The following is a 6,930-nucleotide window of genomic DNA, read 5'->3' as shown; positions in this document are numbered from 1 at the left end:
ATGGATAAAAGTCCATGGCATCACATAGAGTCAGACATCACTGAGTGACTGAACAACAACAAGCCCTCAACAACTGGGCAGATATTTACCTGAATGCCTGGTAGAATGTCAGTCACACTCGATATTATTTCAAAGTTTCCTTCAGAAAAAAGTCAGTCTTTTTTTTGCATTTATGTACTGAAAATTTTTGAGTCCTTTTCTTAATCAACATTAAGACTTTATCCACATAACCATATGGGAGGATGAAATCAGCTCAATGCTGTCCCTACGGCTATGAAGGCTTATCCTGTATCAGATGAGTTTTGATATGATGTTGAGTTTAATAGAGAATTTTGATGGGGATAATTTAGTCTGAATTCATATTGACATTGAAGGAATTCAGTACACTCTTCATTTGATAAATTTAGCACTTTAGTTTCTTTCTGCCTCCATAACAAGAAAAGAGCTGTTACATGCACTAAAATTCAATAAAAATATGGTTTTAAATGAGTAGGTGGCTTGAACACGAGATGACAGACTAAAAGTGTAATATCTGCATTGGCCACAAGACAGGGATCTCAGTTGTATGATATATTTCTCTCTGGCCTAAAACTTTCATTACAATGCAAATATTCCATCTCTCCACAAGATGACAGCAAAAATTGGTAAATTCTGCAATTTCGATTGTGACCACTAGATGTCAGGAAAAGAGTACTATAATATTCTTCAATCTCATTCTTTTGACCAGATGTCAACAAAAGACTGTGAAATAATTTTCAATGGCATTAAATTCGTCAAAAAGCATTTATTAAAAGGTACTATGGGATCGCACAATGCTAGGGGTGCTGGGAGTCCAAAGGTAGGAGTCCAAAGATAAAAATGAAACAATCCCTGCTCTCAGAGAAAAGTAGATGCTATTGATGGAGACCAACTCTTTATGAGTAATACAAGAATCAATAAGCATGGTCCTTCAAAAGAGGAAGAAAACAAGTCCCACCATTCCTTTCCAGTGGTGCAAGGTCCACAGGGAAGGCAGGATGAATTTATTTTAACACTTTTTCAATGTCTTGATTCAGTTTAATGAATATTTTTTCAAAGTGTTTTTTTCTTCTGTGTGATGGCTCTCTGTATACTTTTACTTTTTAGTCATTTTTCAGTCATGTCAGAATCTTCATGACTCTATTTGGGGTTTTCTTAGCAGAGATATTGAAGTGGTTTACCATTTCCTTCTCCAACTCAATTTACAAATGAGAAAACTAGTGAATGGGAGGAGGCCAGAGAGCTCAGCTTTGATGGGTACTCTTCCTTCCAGTGTCACTGACGGGCAACTTTTTTGCTATTTTCTCATACACCCTGCCCTCTTGCCTACTAAACTCTTTTAGTCTCAGTTTCCTAATCTGTAAAATGGTAGTGAACCTGAAATTCCCTACCAAATGAAGACAAAAGCCCTACCACTGTAGATACATAAGTGTGAACAATATTTTTTAAATTAATCACAAACAATGTAATTTAATACACGAAACCTACTATATATTTGAGAAATTATTAGAATATTTTTCATATTTTAGGACAACAATATTTTTCAGTTATGTATAAGTGGCTAAAGTTAGAAAGAAGAGCTAAAATAATGATGCCCATGAGCCAAAGTCTTCACTACCAGTTTGTAGCACACTTAAATTGTCAACAAAAAGAAAATATGATGAATCATGCAGCAGCTCTGAAGAAGGAGAAATTTAAACAGATTATTGAAATTGAAAGATGAAGTTGTTATATTTTTGACTGAGCACAAATCTGGTTTTGTTAATTTATTTCATGATGACTTATGCCTTTCAAAACCATGTTATTTTTGTTCTTCCATGTGAAATTGGGAGTCTAATTGCCAAGGCAAACCCGTGAATTATGAGAACACAATTGCAAAACACTTTTCACACAAATAAAGTCAGATCTAAATATTGGGTAAATATCAGTTGCTCATGGGTAGGCTGAGCTAATATAATAAAAAATGACACTTCTACCTAGATTAATTTACTTATTCAGCACCATACCAATCGAACTACCAAAAAATATCTTATACAGGTAGGAAATACAATAACAAAATTTATTTGGAAGAAGAAGGGGTCCGGAATATCAAGGGAATTAATGAAAAGAAAGGCAGGGGAAAGTGGCCTAGCTGTACCAGATCTTAAATTGTATTATAAAGCAGCATTCATCACAACTATTTGGTACTGGCTAAGAAATAAAGTGGTGTATCAATGAAATAGCTTAGGTACACAAGATACAGCAGTCAATGACTGTAGTAATCTACTGTTTGATAAACCCAAAGACTCCAGCTTCTGGGATAAGAACTCACTATTTAAAAAATACTGCTGGTAAAACTGGAAAATAGTATGGCAGAAACAAGGCATAGATCAACGTCTTACGCCCTATACAAGGATAAAGTCAAACTGGGTACACAATTTAGATATAAAGGCTAATAAGTACAGGCAAACTAGGAAAGCAAGGAATAGTTTACCTCTTGGATTTATGCAGAATGGAAGAATTTACGACTAAACAGGAGATAGAGAACATTAGGAAATACAAAATGGATGAGTTTGATTTTTTAAATTGAAGTTTTTCCACAAACAAAGCCAATGCAACCAAGATTAGAAGGGAAACAGAAATCTGGGAAACAATTTTCACAACCAGTGTCTCTCATAAAGGCTTTATTGCTAAAATACAAAGAGAACTGCATCCAATTTAGAGCTTGTATTCATAAGTCATTCCCCAATTGATCAAATGATGCAAACAGGAAGCTTTCAGAGGAAGAAATTAAAGATATCTATAGTCATATTTTTAAAACAATATTCCAAAGCAGTATTGATTAGAGAAATGCAAATTCAAACAGCTCTGAGGCATCACTTCGCACCTCTCAGAATGGCTTACATGACCAAAGAGGAAAATGATAAATGTTTGAGAAGAGGTGGGAAAATTGGAACACTGCTGCATTGTTGGTAGAGTTGTGAAGTAATCGAACCATTCCAGAGAGTGATTGGGAATGATGCCCAGAGTGCTATAAAATTCTGCATACCCTTTAACCCAGCAATATCCTTCTAGGTCTGTATCCCAGAGAGATCACAAAACTGGAAAAAGGACCTGACACAAGAGAATTCCCACCCACCTCTGACCCTTCTCACCATTGGCTGAGAGGTGGGCTTACAATCTGAGCATGAAAGGTAGACAAAGAAGCGGGAAATCAAGGCACAGAAACTCCAATTCCCCTTCCCTTAGTTAATGATTACAACTGAGGTGACATCTATAAATCTAAAGAAGGAGAATAGGATAAGGGGAGGGGGAGACCCTCTCCATTTTTTCCTTGTACTTTTACAGTAAAGGAAAGCAGGCCATAGTGACCCTATTCTTACTGAGCACGTCTTTAAACCAGAACCATAAGAAAGAACAAAAAGTTTCCGGGTAAACTTTCCCAGAGACTGAGCCATCAGACTCTCATGGCCTCAGAATTTTTCCACTTCCCTATTTCTTGATTTTTAACCTTTTCTTAATATATATAAATATATATATGTATATATATATATATATGTATGTATGCATGTATGTATGTTTATACATATCTTCCCTGTGAAGTCTTCACATTTAATTTATCTCACACAACCTAAAGCTTGCATCTGGCATTTTCAAACATTTGAAGGAACACCATATTCCCGAACTTATCACAGCTGTGGAAAATGGCAGGGATTTGGAAGTTTGACTCATACATTCCTACATTATTCAACGCCAAACTGAAGCTGAAGAAGTTACAATTGCTCCAGCAATTGAACTCAAACATAATCCTGGTCTAAGTGCTGCACTGGCATGTGAAAAAGGCAATTTCATTCCCTCCTGGCCATTGGCAAGAAGGTCAGCTGGACTCTGGGAAAAAATAATAGTAGAAATAAGATTAATAATAGAACATTATTATCTGATTTTGTTGTTCAGGTGTTTTCCAATTCTGTCCAACTCTCCATGACCCTGAATATTTATGCTTAGACTCAGCTAATAAGATACCTATTGTGCAACAAAATCATGACTTTTCACGGTAAAAGTTTTTAAAAAGATACATATGTTCATGTATATATACCTATTATAGTCATTGTATCAGTTTACTGTCACTTGATTTCATGCGCTATTTAATTCTGTTTTAATTACCTATGTCTATGTGTGCTCTTTGATACGATGAGTATTCATCTGCCCATCTTGGTAGAATTTGGCCCGGGTCTATAGCTGGCATTAATATGTAGCATATATAATATGATGCAGTGTTCTGAGCATATAGTCAGGAAGAAAAATTACCATAATCCCTCTGCAATGTTGTGCAGCAAACTTCTCACTTTATAAACTTAATATTGCATTTCCAGTGCTATATAAATGTTTATAATTATTTTTCCCATTACTGTACTGATCACCTCGGAATACGATTATTGTTCTGATGAAAATATCTTTAGTGCGTATGTTACTCTCTTCAAGAAATAAATTTGTATTACTGTCTTGAAAAAAAAGAAGTGTTTACAGCTGCAGATGATTTTATAATTGAATTTATAATTTATAATTTATAACCTTCCCAAAGATTTAATTGAAAGAGTTCTAATTAATCATCTGAAGTACATGGAGACAGTTTCAGAAATACTTCCCTTCAACTTCTGATTCTAAAAAACTAAATTGTGTTTATAAACCATACTCAATTGAAATAAAAAAACAGCTATCTGCCATTAAAAGTTCAAGAAGAGTTTGCTGAGTTATCAAATGACACAGGTTTAAAACTTGGGTTTCCTAAAAAAATCGTTAAATGAATTTTGGCTTGGCATTAGGACAGAATTTCCAATAATTTCTGAAATGGCCTAAAATATTCTTCTGCTATTTTGTACTATGCATTTGTGTGAAGTGGCTTTCTCAGTTTCGATGATTATTAAATCAACATATCAATCAACTCTGAAAAATGCTGAAGATGCTTTACATTCTGCAGTATGAAATGTTCTGCCAAGATTTAATTCATGTAAAAATAAATAAGCACATGCATCTCATTAGTGTGCAACCTTCCTTTCATCTTTAATAATTAGTAAGGTTATATATATAGCAAAGAATTGTTTTGAAAGAAATTTCTTTGTGACTTATTATCAGTAAATGTTTGATTTGTATACATGTTTTATATACCTGTATATTCAGGGTCATGTAAAATATTTTCAGGTGAAAAAGGAGCTCTAGTAGAAAAAGGGTAAGAAGCCCTGGTCTATCCCAGACTCCATCTCATAATTGTATCAATGCAACCTGAAATCACCTGAGCTAAGGCAGCTACTGGCCAGGCATAGGGTATTGGACAAACACACACAAGTACACACACATATGCACATGCACACAGACACACACATACATACACAGACAAATACCCTCTCCACATGGACAGGCAAGGGACAGAGGGGTCAGAGCTCCAACCTTCCCACAGGGACTAGAGACACTGCTCCCCTTCCCTCTGCTGGCCCCTTCTGAAGCCCTCAGGGCTGAACAGTACCACCCCTCCTTCCTACTGCCCCATTTGGGATGTTGCCTTCTTAACAGGAGGGGGAAAGAACCCCAGGGCAGGTGCTCCCCTCATGCCTTCCTCATGTACTGATAAAGGCCTAGAAGAGATATGGGACACAGGGCAGGAGCCAGCATCTAGGGTCTAAATCAGGAGCACAGGGAGTATGCTGAGGTCCTGAAGCAATGGAATGTAAGTGTGTGGTAAGAGGAGAAAAAAAGGAATGGAGGGAACTGTCTCTGTGAGACTGGGTTCTCCCGCTTCCCTCCTGCTGTCTCTCTAAGCACAAAGCCACCCATTCTAACACACACCCTCCCATACACTCAAACACACACACACACACACACACACACACACACACACACACAGAGTGGTACAGCTACACATGTTGTCTCAGTTACTCACAATTCTGTGCCCTCTGGGAGACCTGACTCTCTTGATCTGCCATGCAGCTGAGGACTTGGTCCATGTGTCTTCTGGACACTTGAGTCTCTGATGGGTTTACCCTGTCACCAAATTAAAACATAGGAGAATGAGGCTTTGTCAGTGTCTCCCTCTTGTATAGAAGAGTGTAGACACCTTCAAATATCTTTCATGTTTTTGACCTGTTCACATCCCTGAACCTCATCCCTCCAGATAATATGGGAACTTCCATATTTGACAATCCACGACCACCTCCATCAGCAGTATCAGCTTTCCTAACAAGTACGCAGCCTAAGGAGGCGGAAAACACAAGTAGTTTTATTGAAAAAGGAATGAATGAATGAATGAAAAGCACTGGTTAAGTGTTGACTACGTACCAAGAACCATGCTAAAACCTGCCATTCCATGCAGACAAGGAGAGTCGGTGCTCTCAAGGAGTTCTCACTCTAATTGAGGATGAGAAAGCACACAGGAAGGGTCACCAGCAGGGTGGATGGAAAGGCCAGAGCCACTAAGGGTGCCAGTGGCAGGGGAAATAAAAAGGCCCAGCACTCCCTAGAACATATCAGGGAGCCTGCCCTGCAGAGTTGGGAGTCTGGAGGGTACTTCCCCACCACCACCACCACCGTGGTGGAGAAGGACCTCCCCCTTCTAGTAGACAGAAGGGTCAGGATAGAACATGGATTCAGAGGTCCTCCAGCAGACCTGGGGCATGAGAGCACTGTCAGAAAGGTTGGCTCATGGCACTCTGCTGGGTACCAGCTCACATAGTGTTAATAGAAATGAACAATCACCACCAGTGAGCTATTTCCCTTCTTCCTCCCCATTCATCCTCCACCCCATTTATGCTGGATAGTCTCCATGACTTCTTCATGTTGTTGTTTATCCTTCTGTCTAGAAGAGGACCATGGCATCAGCAAGGTGAAGCCATGATTTGCAAGTGAATTGGATTAAAGTGAGGGAGGGTTGTGCAAAGTCAC

The sequence above is a fragment of the Trichosurus vulpecula genome (genome assembly GCF_011100635.1).
Source record: "Trichosurus vulpecula isolate mTriVul1 chromosome X unlocalized genomic scaffold, mTriVul1.pri SUPER_X_unloc_2, whole genome shotgun sequence".
Classification (NCBI taxonomy): domain Eukaryota; kingdom Metazoa; phylum Chordata; class Mammalia; order Diprotodontia; family Phalangeridae; genus Trichosurus; species Trichosurus vulpecula.
Note: the sequence above shows the minus strand (reverse complement) of the source record.